At 48.5% G+C, this 19,634-nt stretch overlaps 1 long non-coding RNA gene across 2 annotated transcripts in view; it reads left to right on the top strand.

Annotated features, from left to right (window-relative positions):
• Positions 1-2,089: 2,089 nt before the first annotated feature.
• The window catches only part of LOC132534323 (uncharacterized), a 131,134-nt gene continuing 113,589 nt past the window's right edge, over positions 2,090-19,634 (top strand). The window contains exon 1 of one of the 2 annotated variants that reach the window (XR_009546046.1): positions 2,090-2,262. This is a non-coding gene — a long non-coding RNA (uncharacterized LOC132534323). Of the gene's footprint in view, positions 2,263-10,228; positions 10,338-19,634 lie in introns of those variants that run through there. The other variant, XR_009546047.1, reaches the window with a different exon arrangement.

The raw sequence follows: 19,634 nt of genomic DNA on the forward strand, positions 1-19,634 counted from the left end.
CTTGCTCATGGAGACCTCAGGCAGTTGGTGATGGGCCCAGGAAGAAAGCACTCTGGTTCATCAGACTGGGGCAGGTCCTGCGGTGGATCCCTGCCACCCCGCACCCCCATGGTCCCGAGGTTGGGACTTGAATCTGAAGTGTAGGACTGGCCTTGGGGACCAGATGCAGGGCGGGTTCAGGTTGGCCACCATGCCCGCCCTGGCTCGGGGCCTGCTTTTCCAAGTTACCAAAACAGATAAATCAATCCCTCAAGAGGAGGCCTCTGAGAAAGAAGCTCTCAACCAGTCAGCCAAGGAGCTCAAAAGGGGAATTGTTCCCCAGACAGGAGGAAACAACAGCTACCTTCTTTAGGAAGCTTTGCCCAGGGCGCCCCCTCACCACTCCCTGCCCCTCCTTCCACGTGTCCCTGACATAGCTCCTGTGGGCCTTGGGCCATCCCAAGGACAGCCAGGCCACTTTCCTGGCTCCAGGCAGCGCCCAGGCTCAAAATCACTTTGTTTGGCGGTGGTTGGTGGGGGCTCAGAGCCACTGTTTGGTCCCTGTCCCAGTTCTGACAGGGGCATCTCCTTTTCAGAATCCTTGTTCCCAGGGCCAAAGAGGTGGAACTTTAGTAGAACTTTAGGCTTGCAAATATGAAGCCCTGAGTTTGATCTCTGATGCCACATATACCAGAGGGATGCTCTCTCTCTCTGGCTATAAATAGTATTTTTATTTTTATTTCCCCCTTTTTTTCTTTATTGGGGGATTAATGGTTTACAGTTCAATAGTAAAATACAGTAGTTGGTACATGTGTGACATTTCTCAGTTTTCATAACACTCTAATCCCCCACCTAGGTCCTCCTCAGCCACTGTGTTCCAGGACTTGAACACCCACCCCGCCTCCATTCGGCCACCACCCTAGGATCCTTTACTTTGGTGCAATACACCAAATTTTCTTTCTTTATTTATTTATTGAGTGAAAAAAATGAAGCTCCAGGGCCAGCAAAAATAGCCACTTAGACAATGTGCTGCTTTCCATGTGCAGGGCCTGGGTTCAAGCCTGACCCCCACTGCTTTAAAGGAAGCTTTCATGCTGTGGTTCTCTGTCACTTTCTCTGCCTCTCTCTCTCAAAATAGATAAACAAATAAAGAAACTCAGTGCCCTTCCTACTCCTTGGAGGGCTGATGGCTTGAACTGTCCACCTGCACATTGGCTTCCATGGGGAGGGACTAACTTCCCACCCAGGCAAGCTCCCAGTCAGTGTGGCTGCCTGAGTGGCAGGGCCGTGGGGGACCAAAGAAAGTGGCTGGACACCCCAACACCCTCACATCCACTCCAAATGGGACAGGAACATTCTTGAAGACCAGAGAGAGAGCCTCTCCCTGGAGGGGAGCAGGAAGACTCAGGCTCATAGTGGGTCTGTCAGCTTCCAGCTGTGTGACGCTGCAGAAGATACTTGACCTCTCTGTGCAGTGATTTCCTCTGCTTTCCTGAGCTCTCCTGTGGCTTGCAGGGAAGGTGCATTGAGGGTGGGGAGAGTTAGTCTGTGGACCGGGTACCTGGTGCATTGTAACCCACGAGCCGTCATTGTCTTGTGACAATAAACCACCCTGACTCAGGTCCCAGTCTGTGTCGGTGTGCAAGGTGGGTGTCAGTGTCCTCACATTCAGACGAGAACACAATGGCTCAGAGGACAGTGGAGCTGGCCCAGGCTTCACAGTCAGGGTCAGCAGCCGCATCAGAAGCACTCTTTCTGGTCCCAACTTTTGCTCCATTGCTGGTTGGCAGGTGGGAGGGTGGAGAAGGCATCCCTCAGGGATGGGGGGGGGGTGTGTGCAGGAAGGGCCCCAGCAGAGTGACTCATCCAGCTGTGTCTAAGGGATCATGTGAGCAGAAGCTGGTCCTGGAGGAGGAGGAGCATAAGTGAGAGGCTGAATGGGGACCTAGGGGAGGGAGTGAGTAAGAGCCGTGACTCAGAGCAGAGCCAAAGGTGAGTCCACCCCCTCTGCCTGGCATCCTCCCCTCTGCCCCCGGGCCTGGAGAGGGACTGTCATGTTCAATCACGTTCAATCATTCAGAATTGGGAGGATGGCCCAGGGGAGGTGAGGGGGAGCCCTCCTCTGTGGGCGAGTGGCCCTGAGTCAGCGTGGGCAGGGGTCAACACGTGGCAGGAAGGGGAGGCGGAAGGGATATGGTCTGGCCACCTGGAATCCCACGAGGTGACATCTGCTCACACAGGAAAGGTGACTGCTGGCCTGGGAGTGTCACCTCACGTCAATGGGTGAGTAGGGGCCTGCAAGGGGGGGGGGCTCACTCCCCAGGGAAAAACTCTGCGGTTGTCAGAGACATGAAAGAATTGTTGGAGTCGTGGGATTGTGAAACCTGGGGCTCACTTGTGTTTGCCTGGTGTAACCGTCAAGAGCTAGTGGATTCACGAGGTCAATGCCAGAGGCGGGCTCCTGACAGAGAAACAGCACAGGGAGAGGGAGATACTGGAGCTGGTGTTTGTCACTTCCCCCTGCACTGGGAGGGAAGCACTCTGCTCTTGGCCTCACAGGTGGGAGCCAAGGCTCGGAGCAGCCAAGGAAATCAGGTCTGGAGGCTGCTGGTGGCAGGGCTGGTGAGAGGTGGTCCATGTGACAGCACAGGGGGAGGTCAGTGCAAGGAGGGGAGGGCAGCTTCACTTGAAGGGAGCACTGGGCCGCCAGGACTCCACTTTGCAAAGGAGGGGCATGACTGCTGAGGCCTGGACTCCTCAGGGCACCTGATCACAGGGACGTGGAAGCCAGCTCTCTGGACCAGGGACCCAAGGAGGCGCTGACAAGAACTCCTGAGGCCCCTAGATCATGATGTCCCACTTCAGAGAATGGGCTGAATGTCTTAGAGCAGTCCACACAGCTCTGAGAGATGGTGCAGGCTGACATGACAGAAAAGGAAAACAATCCATGTGGTCCAGGAGGTGGCTCAGCGGATAAAGTGTAGGGCTTTCAAGCAGGAGGTTCTGAGTTTGATCCCCAGCGGCACGTGTGCCAGAGTGCTGTCTGTTCTTCTTTCTCTTTCATCTTATGCCTCTCATTAATAAATAAAATAAAATAAGAAAATTCAGGGTCTAGGCAGTGCCACACCTAGTTAAGTGCACATATTACAATGTTCACAGATCTAGATTCAAGCCCCCAGCTCCCTTCTGCAATGGGGGGGTCAAGTTTCAGGAGTGGTGAAACAGTGCTGCAGGTGTCTGTCTCTCTCACCTCTCTCCCACTTTATCTCCCCCTCCCATTTTAATTTTTCTCTGTTTCTATCCAAAATAAAATGAAACAAAAATACACAAGCAATAAAATAAAGTAAGTTAGAAAATCCACAGAGAGGTGGTCCGAGAGGTGGCGTAGTGATAAAGCTTTGGACTCTCAAGCTTGAGGTCCCAAGTTTGATCCCTGTGCCATGAGTGCACATGTGCCAGAGTGATGTCTGGTTCTTTTTCTCTCCTCCTATCTTTCTCATAAATAAATAAAATCTTTAAAAAAAAAAGGAAGAAAAATAAAATCAGAGAGGGAATGCCAGGGAGATAGGTAACACCCAATTAATGGCGGGAAGGTGACGGAAGGCTTAGACTGAGGATCTGATGGGGGCAGGTGGCCTTTGGAACTGGGGAACTGGGCTCTGAAGAGGACAGCTACCATTTCTATCTAAAAACATCCTTCCCTGCCTCTGCCTTGGGCACCAGTACTCCCCCACTGCAGACTGTGCTGCCCCAGCCCCCAGCCCCCAGCCCCCAGCTGCCCCAGACTCAGGCATGGCCAGACAGAGTGGTCATGGCAAGATCAGAGGAGGCCTGGGCTCCAGCCTAGGCAGAGAGAACTTAGTCCCTGGCCAAGCCAGCCAGATCAGACTAGGTTTTTTTTTTCCTATCTATTTTTATTTTATTTTGACAGAAAGGACAGAGAGAAATTAAGAGGTGAGGGGGAGTTAGAGAGGGAGAGAGAAAGATACCTGCAAACCTGCTTCAGCACTCGTGAAGCATTCCTTCTGCAGGTGGGGAACAGGGTCTCGAACCTTGGTCCTTGCGGATGGTGAGATAGCACTTATCATTTCCACGGCCACAGGCGTGAGTGCAGAGTTGGGTGTGTTTATTTCCACAAGTCCATTCATCTTCTTTTGCTTAGATGTGTTGGATGTGGACTTTACTGGAGTGAAGAAAGTGACTTCACCATTTTTAATAGCTGAAATAGTTTTTAATAGAGTCAAAGGAGAGAAGGTTCCCATTCTCAGAACTAGAAATACTTGAACGTGGTAATTGAACAAAAAGACATGGTGAAATAAATCATCTGAAAAGACAAGGAGACCTCATCATAAAATAGAACGGGACCGATGGGAACTAGAATCGAATCCACCACGTCAAGAAGTAAAGATGCAGTAACATCGGCAGCACAGAGGGCCGGTTAGAGAGAAGCAGGTGGAGCTGAGAATCCTGAGGACGGTGTGACAGCAATGGTGGGCAAACGAACCATTCCTGATGAGGAGTTTTCCCAGAACAAGGGAGCGGTGAAGAATGACTGATGAAGCGCCATCAGGTAAACTGAAAAATAACGAAGCTGCTTGAGAGGTTGCTTAGTAGGTCCTGTGCAAGCCTGCAAGTGTGGGGTCTTGGGTTCACTGCCCAGGGTCACACATGCCAGACCAGTGCTCTGGTCCCACTCTCCTCTTTCCTTTATATACACAACAAACAAACAAGCAAACAGATAAATATTTTAAGAAACAAAGCAACACCTTGGCACACATTTTAAAACTCAGGCACAGTGACTGAGCAAGTTGTGGTCTATATACACAAAGGAATACTACTCAGCTACTAAAAATGGTGAAGTCACTTTCTTCACTCCATCTTGCATGGAGCTTGAAGAAATCATGTCAGAAAGAAAAGAATGAATATTGCATGATCCTGCTCATGGACAGAAGTTGAGGAATAAGAACAGAAAGGAAAACAAAGCAGAACTTGGAGTTGGTGTATTGCACCAAGGTAAAGGACTCAGGGGTGGGCACTTTCAAGTCCTGATGCATGATGGTACAGGAGGGCCCAGGCTGGGGGTGAGAGTGTTTTGCAGAAAACTGAGAAATTTTACACATGTATCAATAACTGTATTTACTGTAAACCATTAATCCCCCAATAAAAAAAAACTGAAGACACAGCAGAGCTAAGAGACTGAGTAATGAACAAGGAATGATAATCTGGCGGACGGCAGACCTCCTAGCAGTGACCATGAAGCCAAGAGATAATGGGGCAAATCATCCCAGATCAGAAGAACAATGTGCTGTCAGCTTGGTCACTGATGGCCAACTAAAGGTCCATTCTTGAATGAGGGGGAAATAGACAGTCTTCAAACCAAGGCTGAGTTTATCATTCACAGCCTCTCACTTGAGAATCAACAAAGGATTGCCTTCAGTAACAAGGACATTGAATGCCTAGCAAAAAGAGTATGTGTGTGTGGGGGTGTGTGTGTGTGGGGGGGTGCAGGTGGTGAGGATTGATTGCAGAGGAAGCAAAAAGGTTTGCAAGCATATGTGTAAGTCCAAGGAGCAGTTGTTAGTCCAGAAAATGCCCAACTGTGGGAGTTCAGAGCTCAGGTGGACATGCAATACTCTGCAGTGACTTGGTGAATATTAGATGGTCTGAAGTGAACCGGCTGTGAATTTCACACCCCATTTGACTGAAGACTAGAGATGCTGACTGAGCCCTTTGGGATGTTTAGGATGCTGTTTAGGATGCTGACCAGGATATCCTTAGTGGGCTCTGAATCCCAAATCTGTCCCAGACTCTAGAAGGGCTCTATTAGCCTGATTTGTATCCTCAGTGACTGCTGGCATCACCACTCTGGGCTCCTTCGGCCTCTCCAGTTTCAGTGCCACATGGCTCAGATACACCTATGTATTTATTTATTTATTTATTTTGCCTCCAGGGTTATCATTGGGGCTCAGTGTCAGCACTACAAATCCACTGCCCCTGGCGGGTATTTTTTCCATTTTATTGGATAGGACAGAGAGAAATTGAGAGAGAAGGGGGAGATAAAATGAGAGAGAAAGATAGACACTGGCAGACCTGCTTTACCACTTATGAAGCTATTCCCCCTGCAGGTGGGAACCAGGGGCTTGGACCGGGATCCTTGTATGGTCCTTGTGCTTCACACTATGTGCATTTAACCTGGTGTGCCATCATCCAGCCCCCAGCTTGGGAACTCTCTGAAGCCACACATAGGTGTCTGCTTGCCATCTTCCTGCTCGGTTGGCTATTGTCAGCAGAAACCTACAAGTACCAGAATGGAGGAACAGAGGGATGGACTTCAGAATCTAGCCAGGTGTGGGTTCAAATGTCACCTCCCCCCTTTTAATAACAGGGTGATCTTGGATGAGTTGACTAATCTCTCTGAGTTCCTGGTATCTATATATGAAAGCAGGAGGTCACACCTACCCAACAGGAATGATGGAAGTTCAGATGTAATCGAGGTAACAGACTTCAGAATGTCTGACTCAGGGCCAGATGGTGATACACTTGGCTCAGCGCATGTTACAATGTACAAGGACCCAGGTTTGAGCCCCAGGCCTCCACCAGCAGGGGGACAGTTTCAAAAGTAGTGAAGCAGGGCTATAGGTGGCTTTCTGTCTCTCTCCCTCTCTCTCCCCTTCCTCTGAATATCTGGGACAGGGTGGTAGCTCCCCTGGTAGAGTTCACGCACTACAGTGCACAAAGACCCTGGTTCCCTTCTGCAGGGGGAAAGCTTCATGAGCGGTAGAGCAGGGCTGCAGGTATCTTTCTCTGTCTCTATTTCTCTCCTCTTTTTTTAAAGAAAGCTGTTTAAAATTAATTTTTAAAAATATATTTTAAAATATTTTTATTTGTTTATTATTGCATACATAGAGAAATTGAGAGGGGAGAGAAAGGGAGAGAGACAGAGAGATACCTGTAGCCCTGATTTACCACTCCTAAAGCTTTCCTTCTGTAGGTGGGGACCAGGGGCTCGAACCTGAGTCCTTGCACTCTGTAATGTGTGCACTTAACCAGGTGTGCTACTGCCTGGCCCCTATTTCTCTCCTCCTCCATCTTTCTTGGACTCTCACACTTTATAATAAATAAGTGAGTAAAATAGCCACTGGGAGAAGTGGAGTAGGGTGGACTCTGGGCCCAGCGGTAATCTTGGATACAAATGGTGAAAAAGAATTAGGTGGGACCAGTAAGACTGTTATTGCTATGAGTGGTCCCCAGGGCCAAGATATTTCGGGAGAGTCCAAGTCCTTGCCAAGTCTGGAGGGTGACTGCAAGGACCAGGTCATAGGAGAGCCCTGGGGAGGTGAAAAGAGAGGAGTCAGTAAAACCTGTAGGGAGAGGACTGCCTGCCTAGGAACCCTATGGCAAGAGAACTAAGTGCCCCCAGTCACTCTGCTCTCTTGCTGTGACTCCCCATGGCAGAGCCAACAGGCAGGCAGAGGCCAGGGAGCCGCAGGAATCCAGCACACAGATCTGGGTCCCAGGCCACAAGGCTGTGAGTTGAAGGCGGCCAGCACAGAGCCAGGCCTAACACCTCTGTGTACCTGCCCTTTCCTGAGTACAAGCTCATCTCCAACTTGTGGGAGCCATCAAGCTCCTGTTGGAAATGTCAGGGGTAATGTATTCCTCCTCTTAAGACCCCAGGTCCAGGCAAGGCCCACTCGCGAGGCCCTCCCAGTACTTCAGGCTTAGAATCATTCAGCTGGGAGTTGGCTGGAATTTATCTTTGCTGTGTTTGCACAGAAAGACCTTCAAAAGCTAGTCGATAGTGTAAACAAAGACAATTATAATATTTCAGGAGAGGAGACTTCACATACCGAAGGAAGGTAAAGAAAAAGGAAAAAAAAACTTAAAGCACAGCAGTAGAACCCACTTCTGGACAATGAGAGAATGAAAAATGGTTGTTGTAAATAGCGAGCATAGGTGTGGCCCTAGGCCCTCGTGCAGAGATGTGCAGAGAGTCCTGTGTGGCCGCGACTCCAGGAGGCTGAAACCATAGATGGCCTCCTCAGGTCCCTTGGCTTTGTCCCCACACAGGCAACCTTCAGGGTTAGCACAAGGAAACACCTCCTCATAGCTGACAGATACAGGAAGGGATCCTTGGGCCTTTGCATCCTGGGACCCTGGTGATCATTATTTCTGTGCAGCTTGGCGATACGAGAATCCAGCATGAAGCCCAGCCAGTCTATCTTGGCGTTACTCTCGATCGCATTCTGTCATTTCACAAATATCTCATAAAAACTGCAGCAAAGGTGGGCACGAGGAATAACATCATTGCAAGACTGGCCAGCTCCTCATGGGGTGCGAGCGCTTCCACACTACGATCATCATCTCTGGCATTATGCTATTCCACTGCAGAATACTGTGCCCCAGTATGGTTCCGTAGCCCCCATGTCCACTTGGTCGATTCCAAATTATATTCCTCCATGAGGATAATTTCTGGAACCATCCGTTCCACCCCGGTTCCATGGCTGCCAGTTCTTAGCAACATCGCCCTGCCAGATATTCGTCGGGATGCGGCATCATCTAAGTTCATTTCCCACGTCTATGCTCGACCGGACCTGCCATTATACACGGATATCTTCGCCCACCCTGTCCAACGCTTGACGTCTCGTCACCCAATCTTGTCCCCTACGCCTACACTGAACTTCTCTGTTCCAGTCTCTTGGAAACAGAGCTGGCAGTCAGCTGAGGTAAAGAACAAACACCTCATCACAGACCCCTGCAAGTGTCAACCCGGCTTTGACCTAGCACTGGCTAGGTCAACCGGCTTTTGACCTAGTTATGATTGGGCCCTCCTCAGTCGCTATCGAACAGGCCATGGCCGGTGCGCCGCTATGTTCCATCGCTGGGGAGCCAGAGACGACCCGAACTGCCCCTGCGGCTCCAGACAGACTATGACCCACATAGTCAACGACTACCACCTCTCCAGATTCAAAGGAGGTCTCGAAACTTTACATCAGGCTCAACCTGATGCTGTTGACTGGCTACGGAAGAAGGGCAAAGGCTAGAAGAAGACTATTTCTGTCTGTAAAATGGGATGCCATCGGGCTTTCTCTAAGGACCACCAAGACTCTAGAGACCACCACGACCCTTTCACATAGCAGTTTCTCCTGGACTGGGGTCATGGTTCCTTCTTCTATTTGAGAGACAGAGGCTAGAGCAAAGCTTAGCCACACTCTGGGGGTTGAATCCAGAGTGTCCTGCTTGCATGCAAGGGACGTTCTCTGCTGCTGACACACTCCACTGGCTCTCAGGGTGATCTGGGAGTATTTCCCCAAGAGCTTCCCCAGGTTCTAGATCCTTCACACCTTCCTGAGTTCTGTTAACTAAGACACCCGTTCTTAGTTGCAGGAAATGCAGGCTGCAAGCCCCGTTTGTTGGTTCAGGCTGACCTACTTCCTCTCAAGCCTGGAGCCCAGCCTCTGGGTACTGTGTCAGCCCTCGGTCATCACAGCAGCTGCATGGTTGGCAGTTATTCTTATGGATGTTCGTGGAGTAGGCTCAGACTTTAGGGAAATGGCCAGAACATGGCCTTGCCTGCAAGAACTTTCTCTTGCTGGGAGTTTGAAGACTGGACTTCCGGGAGGTGTGGCTATGGAAGTTTGAAGACTCTTGGGAGACTCTACCAATCTGGGGAAGAGTTAATGGGAGAGAGAGAGAGAGAGAGAGAGACTGTCACATGGCCACAGAGGACTGGAAGGGCCTCTTGTCTGTTTTATCCAAGTCCCATTTTGGGGCAGGAGTGCACCGAGCTGTCAGGAACCTCCTGAGTTAGAGCCCACTGAGGTTCTGACCTGTGTCTTCTACTCCCAAGGATGCAAGTGTGGTCCCCAGAGTGTGTGTCTTGGCCACAGCAGCACAGGGCTCTGGCATGGCGACCTCCCCCAGAGAAGATGAGTAATACAGCTCCATGGCTTGCCCAAAGCACCATGGAAAAAGGCGTCCATCATCTTAATGGTAACTTTTAGATGTCTCGCTGCTCTGTGGACCCTTCTTCATGGCCGCCCCTCCCAAAAGCACTGGGTGTGAGCTATTCCTGGCAGGTCCTGTGGTACAAAAGCACGGTCCATCTTTTCAAGGAGACGTAGGGAGGTTGAAAGTCAAGCCCATTGGAACAAACCTTGGCTTTGGAGAGGAGTCAAGTGCTTATTATGCAAGGCCTCTGCCTCCCTGAGAAGAAGTCAGCATTACGAGCAAAACAGACATGGGGAGATCTGGCAGCAAGGATGAGAAGAGAACAAGATCTATGCTGTACACACTGTTTCCGGGGACAGCTGCATTCCAGGCGAGCTCCACCTCCGTCGTCACCTGGAATGACAGAGGTAGGGCAGGGGCTGTGCTGGGTCACTCTGTTCCCCACTCCCAAGGCCAGAGCATGAGTTGGGGCTCAACTTCATTGACTTTAAGAAGAAAAGAGATGTACCCTTCCCTTACTCTCTAGTGGTGGTAGAATTGTGAGGCTGTGAAGAAAGGCTAGATCTGAGGCTGGCAGGGGGAAAAAGAAGACTTTATTATCATTATTATCTTTATTTATTTATTGGATATAGAGAGGAAGAAATCAGGAGGGAGAGAGACAGAGAGACACCTGCACACCTGCTTTCCCACTTGCAAAGTTTTCCCCCTACAAGTGGGGACCAGTCCTTGAACCCAGGTCCTTGTGCATTGTAACATGTGTACTAGACCAGGTGTGCCACTACCTGGCCACAAAGACTTTGTTTTTTCCCCCTGATAATTTAAACTTCTCTGGGGCTCTGTTTCTCCATTAAGTCAACAGGGATTGTGAGTAAAACATTGGACATTCAAGCACAAACTCCCAAGTGTTATAATAATAATAATAATAATAATAATAATAATCAGCACTGCATATGTTAGAGTGATGTTCTGCTTCTCTCTTCTGCTCCATCTTTCTCATAAATAAATACACAAACCATTCTAAAAAAGAGAACAGGTTTTATGTATGTTTACCTCTTCTCTGCATAAAGCTGGCAAGAAGTCGATGCTGACAGTAAAGTCTCTGGGAAGAAAAAGCATTCACATGTTTCAGGAAGGCTCACTGGGCTGTGACGCCAACAACCCTGGCTGGAGGAAGGCAGGGCATTGAGGAGGCCAGAGGTGCTGGTGCTGCCCAGGGGCCTGATCTTCTGTCTGAAAAAGGGAAGGTCCTAGAGTGTGTGTGTATAGGCTACTTCAGGCAGATTTAGGGTGTGACTCAGATACCTTCTGAGTCACTGCTCATGAAAAAAATATCCGTCGTATTTTGTTGTCACTGCTTGCTTACTTTTTAGGAAAGGAAAAAAGAGGAAGTGGGTAGGGCGGGAGGTAGCACAGCGGGTTAAGTGCACATGGTGCAAAGTGCAAGGACCAGAGTAAGGATCCAGGTTCGAGCCCTCGGCTCCCCATCTACAGGGGAGTCACTTCAAAGGTGGTGAAGCAGGTCTTCAGGTGTCTTTCTCTCCCTCTGTCTGTCTCCTCTCCTCCCTCAATTTCTCTCTGTCCTTTCCAGCAACAACAGCAACGACAACAATAATAATGACAACAACAAGGGTAACAACAAGGGCAACAAAATGGGAAAAATGGCCTCCAGGAGCGGTGGATTCATAGTGCAGGCACCGAACCCTGGAGGCAAAAAAAAATTAAAATTAAAAAAAGATAGATAGATAGATAGATACAGAGAGAGAGAGAGAGAGAGAGAAGAACCAAAGAGACAGTCCTGAAAGACCTCATCTCTTTCTCAGGGGCCACTGTGGGAGGAGGTGGAAGAAGGAGAACTTGGTTAGACTCCCACACCTGTTCAAAAAGAGAACCACAGCTGGGGAAACCAGAAGCCCCAGGTTCAAGTCCTAGTACCAATACACACCAGAGCTAAGTAGGGCTCTGGTGGGGAAAAAATTAGTAATAAAAGGAGAGTCACTTTGATTTTAGTTCTTTCATATATTAGTGTGGAAATAGAATTTGCAGTGGGCAGAAGATTTGGAAAAAAGTTGCCTAATATTATTGATCGACTGATGGGGGTGGTTTCCTTCCAAACTTCTTCCTTCTACATATCAGGCTCTCTGCCCCAGGGTTCCTTCACTGCATTGCAAAAGGCTCTCAAGCTTAGTGACTTATGATATACTATCAATTGTTATTAGCAACTTGCTAGAGTCTTTTTATTTTTTTAAAAATTTTTTTCACTTTTATTTGTTGGATAGAGACAGTCAGAAATTGAGAGGGAAGGGGGTGATAGAGAGGAATAGAGACAGAGAGACACCTGCCGCCCTGCACCATTCTTTTTTTTTAATATTTATTTAATTTATTTATTCCCTTTTGTTGCCCTTGTTGTTTTATTGTTGTAGTTATTATTATTATTGTTGTTGTTGTTGGGTAGGACAGAGAGAAATGGAGAGAGGACCTGCTTCACCGCCTGTGAAGCGACTCCCCTGCAGGTGGGGAGCCGGGGTTCGAACCGGGATCCTTATGCCGGTCCTTGTGCTTTGCTCCACCTGCGCTTAACCCACTGCGCTACAGCCCGACTCCCCAACTTGTTAGAGTCTTTCACAATTGAACTGGGTCCAGCAGGGTGGTTTTTGTGTGGATTCTCTTTCATAGTTGCAGTTGGTGTGACTAGAGCTGGAATCCTGAGCCTCAGCTGAGAGGTATCCAGTATGGCTCCCCGCCCCCCTCCTCACTTCCCAAGATGATTGGCACATCAGCTGAGGAGGGTGGAGAAACTGGCACCAGCTAAGAGCTGTCTCTAGGGAGCCCCTCTGTGGAGATTTCCTGTCAATATGGAAATCTCAGGGTTGTCAGACTTCTTTTATTTTTTTTTAAACTTTTATTTATTTTCCCTTTTGTTGCCCTTTTTTTAAAAATTATTGTTTTTATTGTTGTAGTTATTATCGTTGTTGTTACTGATGTCATCATTGTTAGATAGGACAGAGAGAAATGGGGAGAGGACGGGAAGATAGAGAGGGTGAGAGAAAGATAGACATCTGCAGACTCCCCTGCAGGTTGGGAGCTGGGGCTTGAACTGGGATCCTTATGCCGGACCTTACATTTCGAGCCACGTGTGCTTAATCAGCTGCGCTACCACCTGACTCCTGTCAGACTTCTTTTTTTTTTTTTTTTTATTGCTGCCAGGGTTAGGTTATTCCTGTGGTTCAGTGCTGACTTTATGAAACCACCACTCCTGGCAGCCATGTTTTTTCTTTCTAATTTTTATTAGATAGGATAGAAAGAAATTGAGAGAGGGTGGGGAGATAGAGAGGGAGAGAAAGATAGACATATGCAGACCTGCTTCACTGCTTGTGAAGCAGACCCCTTGATGTTGGATAGCAGGGCGGAGGGATGGGTGATGAACCTGGGACCTTGGTCTTGGTGATGTATGCTTAACCAGGTAGTCAGACTTCTTACCTCTGGAGCTTGTCTACCTCTCATTGTGTGACCCAAGATAGTCTGTTTAAAGTCACTAGACTTTTTCTCTGATTTAGCCTCAAAAGTCACAAGTGTCATTTCTGTCAATTCTACTAGTCAAAAGCTAGTGGCAAGGTCAATATACCCCCCTGTCCCCCCCACCCCCAGAACTGTGCAAGTAGGTGAGTATCAGGAGTCTAATTTCTTTCTTCTTCTTTTTAAAATATTTATTTATTTATTCCCTTTTGTTGCCTTTATTGTTTTATTGTTGTAGTTATTATTGTCGTCATTGTTGGATAGGACAGAGAGAAATGGAGAGAGGAGGGGAAGACAGAGGGGGAGAAAAAGATAGATACCTGCAGACCTGCTTCACCGCTTGTGAAGTGATTCCCCTGCAGGTGGGGATCTGGGGGCTTGAACTGGGATCCTTATGTCAGTCCTTGCGCTTTGCACCACCTGCGCTTAACCCGCTGAGCTACAGCCCGACTCCCAGGAGTCTAATTTCTTTAGAGACCACCACAATTCCAGAAGGAGGGAGGAGAACACAGACCTGCCCCTCCACACTCTGCCTATGCTATCCTGTTAGAAGCTGGGCTGGGTGTCTCCATTTGGGGACTTGTCCCAGTTCCCAAATTGAGGTTGACAAGTGGGCAAAGGAAGCCTATTCCTGGCTATTAATCTCAAGTTGTTTTAAAGGGGATGAAGACCTAGTCACAAAGAAGAGAAATATGATAGGCTCTTCAGGACAACAAACTCAAACCCTTGACTTCAGCCCTCTTCGCAGGGACCTCCGTGAACACTCTCCAGTGTGATCTAGCTGAGATGTCTGTTTTCTCCACAGGCGGAGCCTCACCCTCTGCTGGCATCTGGCTTCTGACAGCCATCCCGATGGCAAAGCTAGAGGTAGATATTAGCTTGAAAGTGAGCAGGAGAAAGTGGGCTAAACAGACAGTTTTCTAAAGAAGAGATACACATAGCTCCACAGACATGAAGAAATGCTCCACTTCACTTATCATTAGAGAAGTGCAAATTAAAACTACACTGAGATTCCATCACACACCTGAAAGAAGGGCTTCCATAAACAAACCAGGAAAGGATGGGGAAAGCTTCACAGGTGGTGAAGCAGGGATGCAGGTACCTCTCTCCCTCTCTATCTTCCTTTCCCCTCTCAATTTCTCTCTGTCTCTATGCAATAATAAATAAATAAAAATAATAATCTTACTATGTTGTAACAAACTATTAATAACAAATGAAAGAATTAAAAGTGGGTCAGGCAGTGGCATACCTGATTGAGTGCACACACTTCAGTGTTCAAATATCTGAGTTCAGCCCTCTGGTCCCCACCTGCAGGGGGAAAGCTTCTTCATGAGTGGTGAAGTAAAGCCCCAAGTATCCCTCTGTCTCTTTCCCTCTCTACCTCCTCCTCGCCTCTCATTTTCTTTCTATTTCTAACCAATAATAAGTTTATTAAAAAAAATAGAGTGAGCAGGAGAGACAGGTTGGGCTTATCCTGGACTTCTTTGAAGAATATCCACCTGCAAGAGACTTCTGACTTCCCAAGATGATTGCTAAAACTCACACTCTCCGAACAGTAGTTTCAGACACCATCACATTTCACCAGTAGTATGAGAATCCAGCAGCAAACCGAAGCCCCTGCTTTGCTCTCACCATCAGATCTCCCAGGGCTTTAAAGAACTCCCCCATGCAGGCAAACACAGCCATCAGTGGGCAAAAACAGGGCTCCAGAGAGGTGTGCAGAGGATCAGTGGTTTCTCTTGCCGCCATGGGAGAGGTCTTCCCTGCAGACACACCACAGTGCTAGCGAGTCCATCCTCAGGAGAAATTGCCATTAGTCAACTGGGAACTGTTTTCCCAGGTGAGTATGGCAGCTTCATGGAGGACGTGGTCAGAGTACTGGGCTCAGTGGTGCAAGGTATTTCTGGATATTTCCGCTGTTGTTGAATTGTGAGCATGACCACAGCTGGGTTCCTGGTATTTTCCAAGCTTCCCCACCAGACCTCTCATTTCCTGGGGACCATTTCTTCCTTGCCCACCAGGCAGTGGAAATTGTCCTTGTAAGCCAGCCCTTGTTTGCAAACAATTAAGTGAGAAGTGAGAGGACAGGCCAGTGGGAGAGGATCCGACAGCCTCTCTGGAAGCAGCTGCCACTTTACCCTGGGAGAGGACCCCAGGGAGCCCTTAAACTCGATGTCATGTCTGTCGTGCATAGGGAGAGGCTCGAATGAGCGTGTGCGAGGTGAGAGGAATACCGAAAAAACAGTTAGCCTCTGTTAATATTTGATAGGCAGCCAAAGCACTTTTGTTCCCAAGCCCAGTGAGCTACCCGTGAAAAAATAAATTGCTTTTCAAGAACATTCATCACAGCTAGTGGCTTGTATCCTTGTCCTCAAACAACCTCATTCCTTGGCCCTTTCTCCCATTAAAAACTCCTCAGATGTGGTCAAATAGAGAACAACAAAGCAGAGGCATGGGGAGGGTCCAGAAGGGAAGAGTCACTGTGGGGAGACACTGCAAATGCTGGGGTCTTGCCAGAGCCGGTAATGGGCATCCCACTCGGGTTCCCATCCTGATTCCCTCCTCATCCACAGAGATGACTCTGAACTTCAGGAGCCAGTGTGCTGTCCTCCATCAGGCTCTGTCCCTTTAGGAGGCCTGTGTGCTGTTTGTCACCTGTCAGAATGGGGTGAGGGGTGGGGGTAGCTGGGTGCTGAAGAAATCTCCTCCCTCTCCATTGCTTTCATTCTGCATGTACTTATTTTCCCAGATTTATCCTGGAATCACTGTCAGAATCATTTGCTTATCTTTTCACTGCCTTCTCTCTCTCTCTCTCTCTCTCTCTCTCTCTTTCTCTCTGTGACTTATATTGATATACAGAATTACAAGGTAATAGGGGGACAACTCCTCACCGTTCCCACCACCAGAGTTCTGTGTCCCATTCCTCCATTGGAAGCCACAGCAGTTCTCCTAAGGGTGCAGATATGGGTTAACTATTATTTCTACAACTATCTGTCTATATTTGCCTCCCCCCTTTTAAGGTTCCATCTTCTCTTCCTTTCCAAGTCACACCTACACCTATTACTATATCCAAATATCTCTTCCTTGCTCCTCATCTTTCCAGGTCCTGACGGAGTTAGAATTCAGGGCCTCTCTGGTTATTTCCCTCCATCACTTCTCCCCTGCTGGGAGTAAGGACCAAAGTTCTTTTTGGTGTAGAAGTAGGGAGTTCTGGCTTCTGTAATTGCTTCTCTGCTGGACATGGGCATTGGCAGGTATATCCACACTTCCAGCCTGTTTCTATCTTTCTCTAGTGGGCTAGGGCTCTGGAGAGGTGAGGTTCCGGGACACACTGGTGAGGCAATCTGCCCGGAGAAGTCAGGATGAAATGGTGATAGTGTCTATAACTTGGTATCATTGTTTACTCTCCAACCAGAGTATCACAACCAGCCAGGCAGGGATCACATGGCTTGGTCACTGGTGTTCCCTGTGACTAGATGCTCAACAAATCCTTACTGGATGCGGGAAGAAGTTAGCAAAACCAGAATGTTAAACACTTAGGGAAAAAGGTGTCATCTGTTCCAGGACATGGTTTTCCTGAGATTTCTCTTCAATTACATGACTAAATAGCCAGGTCAGACAGACTCCAGGGCCTGTCCTTGCTCTCTGTGTGGCAGGCCTAGCCAGCAGTGGTAAAAGGCGGCTCACTACAGGAGGCTACCGATAGCATTAAAATACTTATAAAAAGCGGGCCAGGTGGTGATGCACCTGGTTAAGCACACACATTACAGTGCACAAGGACCCAGGTTAAAGGTCCTGGTCCCCACCTGCAATGGGGAAGCTTCATGAGTGGTAAAGCAGGGCTGCAGGTGTCTCTCTCTGTTTCTCTCTCTATCTCCCCCTTCCCTCTCAATTTTTTTCTGCCTCTATCCAATAATAATAAAAATAAATAAAAAATATTTTTAAAAATCCTTATAAAAAAGGGAAGAAATGCCAGAGCACCCCCCCCCCCATCCAAGGACACATGCAATCCAAGGAGTATGTTTCACCAGGAACAGACTCTGCTGGAACCTTGATCTTGGAAATCTTTTATTTAAGTCTCCCAGTCTACGGTATTTTGTTACAGCAAACTGAGCTGCCCTAGAGGGAACATTCTTGGTATGAGGACAGAGCACTCAGTCAAGTTTGGTCATTCTTCTCATTATTTTGACAAACATAGGTCTTCTCAACTCAGTAAAATGGCCTTTGAAAATCCCCAAGGGCTAAGATGTGGGCAGCAGCTTCCCCCGCCCCCCACTCCTTTGAGCTGTTTGGACAATAGTCTCCTTCAAGCTAGTGTTTAATGTAGACGTCCTCCCACTCCCTCACCATCAGCAAGGTGGGCATTTCTTCAGCGGGTCTGGAGAAGAGGGCTGTTGGTTAGGCTCACCAATGCAGAGGAAGAATGGTTGCTAAAGGGTCTTGAACACTGAAGCACAGCATTTTGGGTGTAATCATTCAGTCAGCCAGTGTTTATTGTCTACTGTGTTACTGGGACACACCCATGAGCAAGCCTATGTGGTCCCTGCCTGGGTGGAGGTGACACTGCTAGTCTGGGAGCAGAAGATGAACAGATGAATTTGTGATTCTGTAGGAGAATAAGATCAGGAATGGGAATGCACACTACTGTGATGGCCGGTCATGCGGACAGTGATGGGTGATGAGGGAGCTGAGGTCAGAAGGACTAGAAGGGGCAGCCAAGACTGGAAGTAGGGGAAATGGAGGAAGGACTACGTGTGTGAGTAAGATAAAGGGACCCAGAACCCCAGGGTGGGAGTAATGAGGATACAAAGATGGTGAGTTAATCTGATGGGCCCTAAAACAAATGGAGCCTGAGCAGGCCTGAGGCAAAGATTCCAGGGCCTCAGGGGGCAACTGGCAGCCCCGAGGTCTGGTTTCTTCAGGGAGCTTAGTGATGCTGCCAAGCAGAGAATGGGGAGGCCACACCGGGGGAGGACTGAAGCCTCCTGCTGCCAGCACCCCCGGCTTGTCTCCTCGCCAAAGCCTATGAGAACAGAAATCACCCGTTTCCTGCTCTGGCTACTCGGGACCCTGAGCTGCTCAGGTCCCAGTATGGCAGAATTTGAGGATGCAAGTAATTGCTTGGGTTTGAGAAACAGATACTGACAAAACTTTGTCTTTCTCATTAGAAAGGGCGCCTGTTAAGACCCTGCTAAGAATAGCCTAATTTAGTCATGCTCTCTGGGACTGGGAGACTGGTGGAGACCAGGGTCTGGCCTGGCGGGTTGCCCATGCCAGCCATGAAAGCCAAGAGCCTGGATGCACAGGGCATTCAGATAGACAGGGAGGCCGGCCCACCTCCCGACCCGACGCTGCAGCCCATTGGCTCCTTGGAGTCTTTCCTGTGCTCTCATTGGCTTTCCTGGACCAGACCCACCATCGTAGAAACAGTGCCTTCTGTTGCCAGAAAGGTTGAGAAGCAAGGGAGGTGCCATCTCAAGGTGTGCCAGGGTCCAAGGAGGAGATGTGATTTCCAGGGAAGTGAAAGTGCTGCAAGTGACCCACATGGGCTCTGAGGGGCCAGGAAACACAGGGAGATAGCTCTTGGGTAAATTAGGCTTCTCATTATTTTCTTTAGTTCTTGCAACAATCCAATCACACGGCTTTTTGTTGTTTGTTTTGCTTTTCCAGAGCACGGCTCAGCTCTGGCTCATGATAGTACGGGGGATTTCACCTGGAACCTTTGGTATTTCAGGTGTGAAACTCTTTCTTTCTTCCTTTTTCTTTGCGTAACCATTATACTATCTCCCACACTCTCAAGTGGTTTATTCTATCTTCAATTTATTCTATCCCCTTTTTATATAGTACTTTATGCTCTCTCCTTGGTACCTCACAGGCTGGAACAGTGCTCTGTTCTCTCTCTGCTTCTCATAAAATAAATATGCCTTTAACAGCAGTCTATTTAATGGGAGAAGACATTTGTTCCTCAGATATCTGATAAGTGTCTGTTTGTTTGTTTCCCAGAGCACTGCTCAACTCTGCCTTATGGTGGTACAGGGGATTGAACCTGGGACTTTGGAGTGTCAGGCATGAAAGACTCTTTGCATAACCATTATGCTATCTCTCTCCACTCTGCTAAGAGTTTACTATCCAAGGCATACCAAGAAACCATGCATTCACCACCAGCAAAAATAATCCAATTAAAAAATGGG

Source organism: Erinaceus europaeus, chromosome 18 (genome assembly GCF_950295315.1).
Source record: "Erinaceus europaeus chromosome 18, mEriEur2.1, whole genome shotgun sequence".
In the NCBI taxonomy this organism is placed as follows: domain Eukaryota; kingdom Metazoa; phylum Chordata; class Mammalia; order Eulipotyphla; family Erinaceidae; genus Erinaceus; species Erinaceus europaeus.